Source organism: Anoplolepis gracilipes, chromosome 2 (genome assembly GCF_047496725.1).
Source record: "Anoplolepis gracilipes chromosome 2, ASM4749672v1, whole genome shotgun sequence".
NCBI classification, from domain to species: domain Eukaryota; kingdom Metazoa; phylum Arthropoda; class Insecta; order Hymenoptera; family Formicidae; genus Anoplolepis; species Anoplolepis gracilipes.
This window is the reverse complement of record NC_132971.1, coordinates 9,001,614-9,012,210: the sequence shown is the minus strand read 5'-3', so window position 1 is coordinate 9,012,210 and position 10,597 is coordinate 9,001,614. Positions and strand designations below refer to the sequence as shown.

At 29.2% G+C, this 10,597-nt stretch overlaps 1 long non-coding RNA gene and 2 pseudogenes across 2 annotated transcripts; 2 read left to right on the top strand and 1 right to left on the bottom strand.

The window, feature by feature from the left end:
• Positions 1–1,444, top strand: LOC140662851 (uncharacterized). 2 transcript variants are annotated; one of them, XR_012046185.1, is made up of 4 exons: positions 1–37; positions 941–1,115; positions 1,198–1,300; positions 1,406–1,444. It is a non-coding gene; the product is annotated as an uncharacterized lncRNA (long non-coding RNA). The 2 variants fall into 2 exon arrangements; XR_012046184.1 differs by having other exon boundaries at positions 941–1,124.
• A 1,182-nt stretch (positions 1,445–2,626) lies between these two features.
• Positions 2,627–4,885, top strand: LOC140673968 (uncharacterized; annotated as a pseudogene).
• A 1,958-nt stretch (positions 4,886–6,843) lies between these two features.
• Positions 6,844–9,957, bottom strand: LOC140673962 (uncharacterized; annotated as a pseudogene).
• Positions 9,958–10,597: the final 640 nt, after the last annotated feature.

Genomic DNA, 10,597 nt, shown 5'->3' with positions numbered 1-10,597 from the left:
AAAATAATTGTAATTATTACAAATATAAGTATAAAAGGTAACTGTAATGTATGATTTAGTGAGATTGCTTATTAAAGTTGTGGTTACTGAGTAGTTTTTTTATAACTTTTATTAATATTTTGTTAAAATTATAATATTTCAAATTAAATTATTTTAAATAAATTTTTTTATTAATCTATTTTTAAAATAATTTAATAATTTTAGATCTCAATTATTATTTTTTGTATTATAAATATTTCAATAAAATATAAGTAATTAATATTTATTATGAATGTTTGTGCATGTATGCTTATACAGTTTCATTTTTACTGCAGTTAACTTTTGTTTTCTAACAAATTGCAAACACTAATTTAGTAGAATTTTTTGTACCTTTTTATTACAATTATTTTTTTATGTTAATGGAGTTATTATAAACAGTACAAAAATTATTAATGAATTTACCTTTCATTTTATATTTAGCATATATACTTCGATGGTTTTAAAAATTATAAAAATGTAAAGTGTAAAAGTTTTGTGAAAAGTTTTGTGAATGAAAACGAGACTTTATTTTTGACAAATATCGTACATCTCCTGGTCACATAACTAACAATAGTATCTAATGTTTTTAGTAAAATATAAAATCTATTAGTGATCTACTCTCATGTTCTAGATATTTTACTATTGTATATTTTTATTATTTTATTTATGTATATGCATATAACTAGATTATAAATGAAAAATCTCTGCTCTAACGAAATTTGAAGCACTTTGCGTAAAATCTATGATCTGGAGTAGCAATAGCTTCTTATACTTTTTATACAACATATATAGATATATATATTTTTTTATAACATTTGCATGATTTTGTTATTTATTTATTTAATAATTTTTGTTTATAATAAATCTATTATTAAATAAACTGCTTATTTCTGTATCTTTTTAATATTTACTTATTGTATAGGCTAAATTTATGAAATCTATTGGTGGCACAGAGACACATGAATTGGTTCAAAATATATTAAAAAGATTTATGACTAATCAGTTGGCTACACATTTTAACATTCAAGGCAAAAACTTAAAAAAAAAGGATAATGCTTTACCAAAAGTGGCATTTAAAAATACAAATTTGTTCAAATGTATAATAAGTAAGTTTTTATGATAATATATTAATTATAGTATAAGTATGTGCAAATTACAAACAATTATATTTTATTTTAGAAGCTGCTCACATTCATCGAAACAATATTGACGAAAATAATGTGATACATAAAACCATTGCTCCATGGTTAGCTCAAGCTAACTTATGTTTATGTAGAGAAAAGTAATAAAATTATTAATTATAAAATTTAAATATTAAAATTAATGTATAAATATTAAAATTATTATATGTAATGTATAAATTAATGTAATACATATATTTTTTCAGAATTAAAGACGCAATAACAAAAGAAGTACAAAATGAAACAACAAATGACAGTGATGAAACTACATCTGAAAACGAGGAGATATAAACATATATATATATGTTTTTTAATATAATTTATTTTTCTGTCATAATGATTTAACATTTTATATAACTTAAACTATAATAATTATATATACTTATTTACTCATTAAAAGAATTATAATTTACATATTTAGAATTATTCTATTTCTATTTTATTATAATTCTTTCAATAATTGGAATGAGTAAATATAATTACTAGTTTAAGTTATAGCGTGTTAAATCATTAAAACAGAATAAATTATAAATTATAAAAATGAAACGAATAAATAAAAGATAAATATATAATTTTAGTTTTATTTAAAAAATGCTAAAAGTAATTAAAAGCGATTAAAAGTAATAATTAACTGAAATAATATACTTTTTTCTTTTGTATTTTTGTTTTTCTTTTGCATAAATATATATTTAATGTATTTAAAGTAAAATAAAACTTTACAAAATCATGACAAAATAGAAACGTTCATTTTTTTACATATTAGTATAATTAATGTTAATCTCTGATAATGATTTCTATATATATATATAATTAATGTTAACTTATTAGATATATTTAAAAATAAATATCTTAGGAATATTTTTATGTTACATTTTAAACACATTCTGAAAATGCCTGAAATATAATATAAAAATATTTTTGGAATGTTTATTTTAAAATATAACTAATAAATTAACATTGATTAACATTAATTTAACAATATTAGAGTAATATTTTTTAAATGTTTCTGCAATGTTACATATATGTTTTCAGAAATATTCCTGTAATATTACCGAAATATTTCTGAAATCTTTCAGCAAAGTTGCACTTGAAATGATTGGGAATATTGAAACATTGCAGGAATGTTGCAGATACGGTCGTGAAATATTCCTGTAATATTACTGAAAGGTGTAATATTTCAAATAAAATATTGCAGCAATGTTTCAGAAATATTACATGCCGAATGGGATGTATAATAAAAATTGTATAGTACCTCCTGAAACATTTTTAATACTTTATATTCTTTATATTTTATATTATATTTATAATATTATTTCATTGGTGTCGATTAATACAAATCCTTTTTCTGTTTTGAATAGAATATAAAAATAAAATATAAGAATACTTTGTAAATACGAAAAAATCAAAACATAGAACAGGTAGCAAATATGGTACTACCATCAAAAGTAAAACCAAGAAAGGTTAGTTTTATTATTGTTTTTATACCTCTGAATGCTTTTAAACGCATTCAATGAATATAAATAACTATTATTATTTCTTGATATTTCTCGATAATCCTAACCTAACTAAAATTATTAAATCATATAACATTTTTTTCCAGAGCTACAGAACTGTAGCACGCTGGACAAAGAGGGATGCCTTTTCTTTTGATCATATTCATTTATCTAACGTCTCTATCACCTCCAGTGATTCTCGATCAAGTGATGTATGGGAAACGGACAATGTATCGTCCATTTCTAAATACAAAACACGCAAGGATAGTTTATCTACTAATGACACTAATATCATCAGATATCAGGCTTCTATGAAGGTGATGCAAGCTGCTGAAGAACATGTTCAACAGAATAATAATTTACCAGAATACTCATCAGTAACATTAGGCAATTATATGAGAGGTTCGACTTCAACACTGATTTTCTATGAAAATACAATTACAAATACAAATAATGAGGAAATGATGCATCACTTAAATTTTGATGTTGAAAGTGATAACGACATTGAGAATGAATTTTGTAGTTCCGTTAATATTACCTCATCTAAAGCACTCTGTTCCAATAGTTGCATGACTGTAGACACTGCTGTGTTAAATTTTGTCAATTTATATATTGCAAATAACAAAACAAAGACTTGTTTGAAAGACGATTTACGTTTTCTAACGTCTGCGTTGCCAAAATCAAATCAAATGCCAAAAACTATATTTAAATTGTTCGAGTACATTAAGCAACAGGCTCCTCCTTGCAATGTTACCATACATTATTGTTGCAAAGTATGTCAGTTTTATTTTGGTACAAGAAAACAATCATTATGTAAAGCATGCAATTCGGATAAAGGTTATATTAATTTTTTTGAAATTGACATTATTGATCAAATCCAATATTTCTTTGAATATAACCATTTGGCTGACGTTTTAGACAAAGCATTTCAACTTAGAAATACAGATGCAAATATAATAACTGATATTACAGATGGATCTGAATATAAGAGAGTAAATATTGGCAGAAAACAATATGATATCACACTCATGCTGAATACAGATGGAGCTTGCATTAAAAAGAGCTCGACAGCTTCTCTATGGCCGATATGTTTTATGATAGCGGAAATTCCACCGCTTCTAAGACGTTCTTTCATAACGTGTACAAGAATATGGTATGCTGATACAAAACCAGAAATAAATACATATTTCAGACCATTATGCTTAAAACTGCAATCTTGCTTTAAGAAGGGAGGTCTCACATAGATCCACCCTACAACTAATGCATCTTATAAAAGTCTGATAAGAGCTCCTCTTATAATCGCTGATGCTCCAGCCAGAGCTATGGTTTTAAAAATGCAAAATCATAACAGTAAATACGGCTGCCATACATGTGAAATTAAAACTGAAAAAATACATTATCCTCAGTCAGGGAAGATACGTCGTCGTATGTATAAATTTCGTTCTGATGGATGGAATATGCGAACAAAGGAAAGAATGCTTATATGTGGTAAAATGGCTGAATTTACTCATAACATTAGTAAGAGTATAAAAGGACGAACAGTGGTGCATATTTTGCCAGGTGCTGATGAAAGTACTATTGTTTTTGCTGAATTCATGCATCTGATTTGTTTAGGTGTAATAAGACACGTCGTTACTTTGTGGACAGAAAAGTCAGGTGAGTGGAACATTGAAGGAGCACATTGATGCTATTGATGATTTCTTATTAAAAATCAAGCCACCTAATATATTTGGCCGTTTACCCAGAGAATTGAAACATCGCAAATTTTGGAAAGCATATGAAAATTTATATTGGGCATTGTTTTATTCTCTCCTTGCTGTAAAAAATTACTTGCCTGACAAGTTTTTCCAACACTGGATGCTACTTTTAATATCCCTCAATTTATTATTGCAAGAAAAAATATGCATCTCTAACTTAAACAAAATAAACATGTTACTAACACGATTTGTAAATGAGTTTGAAGCTCTGTATGGAAAGGCTGAACTTACATATAATTTGCATCAGTTGCTGCATGTGACATTAAATGTTCAACGATGGGGTCCTGTATGGGGCAATAGTACCTACGCTTTTGAATCTTTAATTGGAACTTTGGCTAAAATGATTCATGGACCAAAACATATTGGAAAAGAACTTGTCAATAAATTACAAATCATTCAAGGACTTCAGGTCATGTCGAGTAAAAAACAAATTTAAGCAACTTATTTTTCTGACTCATGTTTAGGCAAGAGTATTCAATCTTTCAAATTCACTGAACATGAAATATATTTATTAGATTCTATAGATATGTCAGTAACAAATGTGAATGTTTTTGCTCGAGCCAAAATTAAAGATCAATTGTACACTTCTCTGATTTATAAAAATATAAAAACAAGAAGTTATTGTGTACGCTGTAGAGTTGGTGAAAACTCTGTTGTTTTGGGATCAATAAAATTTTTTCTTACATCACCAGGACATGGTATTTTCTTTGTACTTGAACCATTTGAAATAGATCAGGCTAGAATTATGTTTCATGAAATAACACGAATAAAAGTAGATCACATTTTGCCAATTAGAGAAGGAGGATCTTCTATATTGTTGCAGGTTACAAATATTATGTCAATGATGAAAATGTTACTAATAAATGATTACATATGCTTTGTTCCTAAAACTATTAGAAAATGTCTGCTTTGATATATTATTTCAATACTGTAAAAATGTTCTACTGCGGTGCTAATTATTCGATTTTTATTTTTACCATATTATGAAAATACCGAGATTTATGTACTTTGCTTACGATATGTATTCCTTATATTATTTTCTATTAATATATATATATATATATATATCATTTGTTATGTGAGCAATCACACACAATCATTTATGATTAGCTACTAGACGTGATAAAAAATGTTCTCTTTATATTTAGAAGTATGAATTATAATATATATGTATAACAACATTATATAACAGCTCCAAACTGTGTTTGTATTTTGTAAACATGTAGATTATATTTCCTTATAAATAAATAAACATATCTTTTTATTAATGTGAAATAACAATTTTTTTCGTTTTACTTTATTTTATTCATATGTACTTCTTTTACGTTGCGTTACGTGTATGTACGCACGCGCGAGCTACACGCGCGCGCGCGCGTGTGTGCGTGTGCGTGTGTATGTGTGTATGTGTGTGAAAGCGCTACATATATTACATAAAAAATAAATAGCTTTTTGTTCTGCAAATACTTTTATCAACAATATTAGACCTGTTCTCTTTAGCTCTGATGAATTCGCTGCGTTCAGAGCTTATTTTTTCTTTTCCACAAAGGACCAAAGATAAACTTTGAATTATAGTGTAGCTACTGGCTCAACTAAAAAGAACAGAGACTTATATATGTTTTGTTTATTTGTCTGCCATTGGCATATTGTATGTAAATCTCCATTATCGTAATTATATAAATATTGTATAATTATTATCGTAATTATTATTCCATTTATAGTTATAACATAAACACAAAAAAATGTCTTACCTGTCGAATCTATACGCATGAAGTCGTTTAGAAAAAAAAATTATATATATATATTACACGAAAATATTATATACGCATGTATGAATTGCTATACGTCATAACATTGGACAATCAATCAGAATTTCTCTTTTATATAAAATCATACATAATTATGTATAATTGACCTGAATCATACTTCTTTCTTATGTATATTTATATATGATGCGAGACTTATATATAATTATACATAAAATGTTCCAGGCATTGTATATAAGTATGCACAAACTTACATATAGATAATTCTAATTGCAGCTATCAATCCATTTATATACAAATATACGTAACGTTTTATACGGTGTCATTTATAATTATACATATTTTTACTCAACTATGTAGAATACTGTATAATTATATTCAATTCTGCATAACTATACATAAGAAATTTTTTATCGGGTACGTTTAGATACATTTAGATAAACGTATAAAAGACGATAAATCAGCAAAAATGTGAAATGTTTTGAATATTGAAAATATAGAATGGGCCCCTCCATCGCCCATTCCCGTGAGAACGCAAAATATTTTATTTATATTTACGTCTCTCCGATTTTAATTCACAAACAAGATTGAAACATCTTTTTCTGCAGAGTTTCTGCAAGATAATGATAAATCATTTAGGAAAAGGCAGCAGTTTATTGCTTTCTATAATGTTAAAAAAATGCTTTCTCACACATTTAATATTGTTCGAGTAACTTTCTTCACAAGGATTGCCTCCTAAGACTATAGTTGTGATGAAAGCTACAGCATAAATTCCACAACTTATGCCATCAGGTTGTGTTTTAACTTTTTCAAAAATAATATCACTTTTATTTATTGTAGGATAACGTAGATGTATATAGTTTTTCTCTTTAGCTATCAACTTGTCGTATGTACAGCCAGGTAGACTGTCATATACGTGAAGTTTGATGCCATCAAAGAAAATACATCTCCAGTGATCACTACAATTGCCTCCAATGATTTGTAAGCTTTTTTTACTCTGACTGGCTGCAATCATATGAGGGAACTCCAGATATTGCACACTTTGTGTTTCATAATCTGAAGTTTCTCTAACGATACACAAAAAACGATCTAATGATTCATCGTTTATTTTGCTATTGATAGGCAAGATATTATTCATTATAACAAAGAGAGGAGCAATCGCATTTAAAATTTTTTCATGTCTTGCTAAATCATCTTTAGTTATATCACGTTTGTGATTTGAATAATTAACTATGATACAATCATCATCTTGATCTGTATCCAAAGCAGTAGCACCAGTAGCAGCAGCAGCAGCAGTAGTAGTAACAGTAATTGCTGCTTCTGTGGGCAAAATATTAGTTTTAAATCTTTTTCTTTCTTGGAGATTTTCGTTTTCTATAATATTTTGCCGAACGTTTTCTATAATATTTTCGATTAATTAATTGTTTAGCTACTTCTACTTTAGCTTCTGTGATATAATTTGGATCTCTGATTGGCATATGCCTATTATGACGATTATCCAATATTTCTGGAAGCATGCATTCGTGATAAAAGCGTGTTAAAAAAGGCAGCATTTGATTTTTCCAGAACGTATTGTCTGTACTAATCTGCATTATTTTAATACTTTTCGGCGTCCAAACAGCAAAAATGCAATATTCTCGCTGTGTTATATTTAATTGACCTTGAACTTGATAAAAATATCGGTGATTCCGATTCATTTTATTAGGATCTTTTTTATCAAAAATGGCTTTTAAAGAAGGCAATGTCTCTATGGCTTCTTCTGCTGTTAAATGTTCAGCCGACAAAGAACATTTAATTTCCACAAGACCATTTTCTTCAATAAGTCCGTCAGGAGACGCACCTAAGAATGGATTATTAGTATCGATAAATAATCCGTTTTATCTCTTTATTTAATTTCATCGCCAGTTCTTTCCTTGCTATTTCCTCTTTATCGCGACCATATTTCATAGCCGCATTATCAATAGATGGAGGATATAAAATATTTTTGACAGTCGCAGCACAAGACGTCTGTCTCATGCGACATACGGTTCCAAAATTAGATGCCGTTAACATTTCACGTCTTAATGACAACTATAATTCGAACTTATTTTGGTCTCTGGTTTCAAGTTCAATTTTTTGCCAATTTTTTCCATTTTCGGACAACTTTTCTAAATTATTTTGTCGAAGTTGTTCGAACATATCGGATGGAAGATCCGGTTTTTGCGATTGCGGACCGTAATAACGATTTGTTCCTGACTCTTGTTTTAATTTTGTCTGCGTTCTCTGTGTTTGTCGAGATTCTCTAGTTTTTGCAACTTTTATTTGTCGTCGTTTTTCCAGATTCTCGATAATAGGCGGAACAGTTTTACACATGCTTTGATGCAATTGTGTAAGGACTTGTTGCGTATTGTATTGAACTACTGCTCCAGCAACTCTTGCATTGTAAGAGCCTCGTTTACCAAACATAATACGCTTTCCACCTATTTCTTTGCAGATTATCGAATTGAACGATTCTGCAGGATTATTGGTTAAATTTAGCAACAAGCTGTCGGAATAACCATTAAGATATTTGATGGCACCTTCTATTTTTTGATACAGACCGTATTTTTCTAGAAATGGTACACAATTTATTGTTTCATTACCATTCTCTTTGCATATATGACCGCGTGCTTCGCATCGCTTATGTTCACCAAAAACATGGCTAGAAATGTTCAATATATCTTTTTGTAATTCCATAGCCTTATGATGTTGAGGTGTTTGTTCCTCTTTTCTCCGTAGCTCGGTGGCCTTTTCTATTTCTTTACGCATATTTAAAATATTGTGCTTTACAATATTTCGCAATTTTACAAAACCATGCCGTCTCTGCCACAGCTTTCAGCTTTTTACATAAATTGCGAAGCAAGTGATTAGTACATTCTATTTTTTTTACTATCACATTATGTTCACTGTATGGTCTGTTATCAACAATGGCCTGATATACACTACTGTCACCATCGGCAACAACAGTTTTGTAAATCAGTCCATGCATTTCGAGGCTACATTTGAAACCTTCCACGATCGCATCGCTTTCCATACTTGTGGAGCTTGCGTTGCGATCAAAGTTTTTGTAGCATTTGTGAGCTCTTGGCTTAATACCTTTACGCTCTGCTACATCACATAATGTGCAGTACTTATTGCGGATACTGACGAAGAGAATCTTTCCCGTGCGGTAACCAATTATGGCTCCAATACCGGAAAGAGAGTCGTAGGCGGTGCCGTACGATCTCTTCATCCAACTACCATCCGTCACGACTGTTATATACGGAATACCGTTTATAACTTCGTTTTTTTCCAGAGCGAGCTGCTTTTCAACTTCGGTAGCCATTTTTATATTTTCAATGGCTGTCTTTTGAAAATCGTCAACCACATTCTCTTTGTATTTGACGTAAGTTGTTTCGGACATGCAAGGAACATTTATGGCTGCACACAGCTCTTCAAGCTGGGCATAACCAATTCCCATTGTAACAATGCCTGCTACAACAGCTGTATTAATGTCCAATGTTTCCGATTTTCTGGGTTCTGACCAAATGTTGGTTTTATAATTGCACATTTAGCACTTGAAAAACAATTGCGTCATGAACCCAATGCGACGAGAATTTATGAGTTTCCAATCTTTAAATTGGCACTCTATACCTCGCGCATGATTATTGAATGTTCTGTGGATTTCATTCCACATGAAAGAAATATCGACAATGCGACGGCTTTCAGGCATGCTTTCCTGGATATGATTTATATCCAGAGGGCCATTATCGATAACAAAATAGTTATCTTCGCAATGATCGACATTTTCATTACACATATCTGTATGTGAGGTTGACTCCAAGCACTGTATTGTATGGGTATTAACGTTTGAATCCGTTACATCAGGAAGTGATTCTGTCGATTTACGAAAATCGATGGATCCGTCGATAGAACCCGTACTAATGTTAGTGCTCTTGGAGTCATTTTCGGTCTTCATTAGCTTCAATAATTGTCGCCTGCAAAAAATAAATTAATATTATGTAAAGTTGATACGAAAAGATTTATTTTATCACTATTCTAAGAAAAATAAATGCACAGTCTTTTGTTTACAAATATTTATCTAATTGGTACTAAAAATTAATAATTATATATTTTGATAACAAATGCGTTTTCAACATTTTGAAAAAACTGTAATCCTTATGCAAACCGCATTTGATATACAATATTTTTCACCCAGCACACGGAAATCGCCTCCGGGGTAAATAGTTTCAGAGTGTTCATGCAAACCACATCTGATATAAAATATATTGTTTCATCCAGCACACGAATAGATCGCCTCTGGCACTAACTACTATAATATATATATATAAATATATATTTATATTAAATAAATTATTTTAATATTA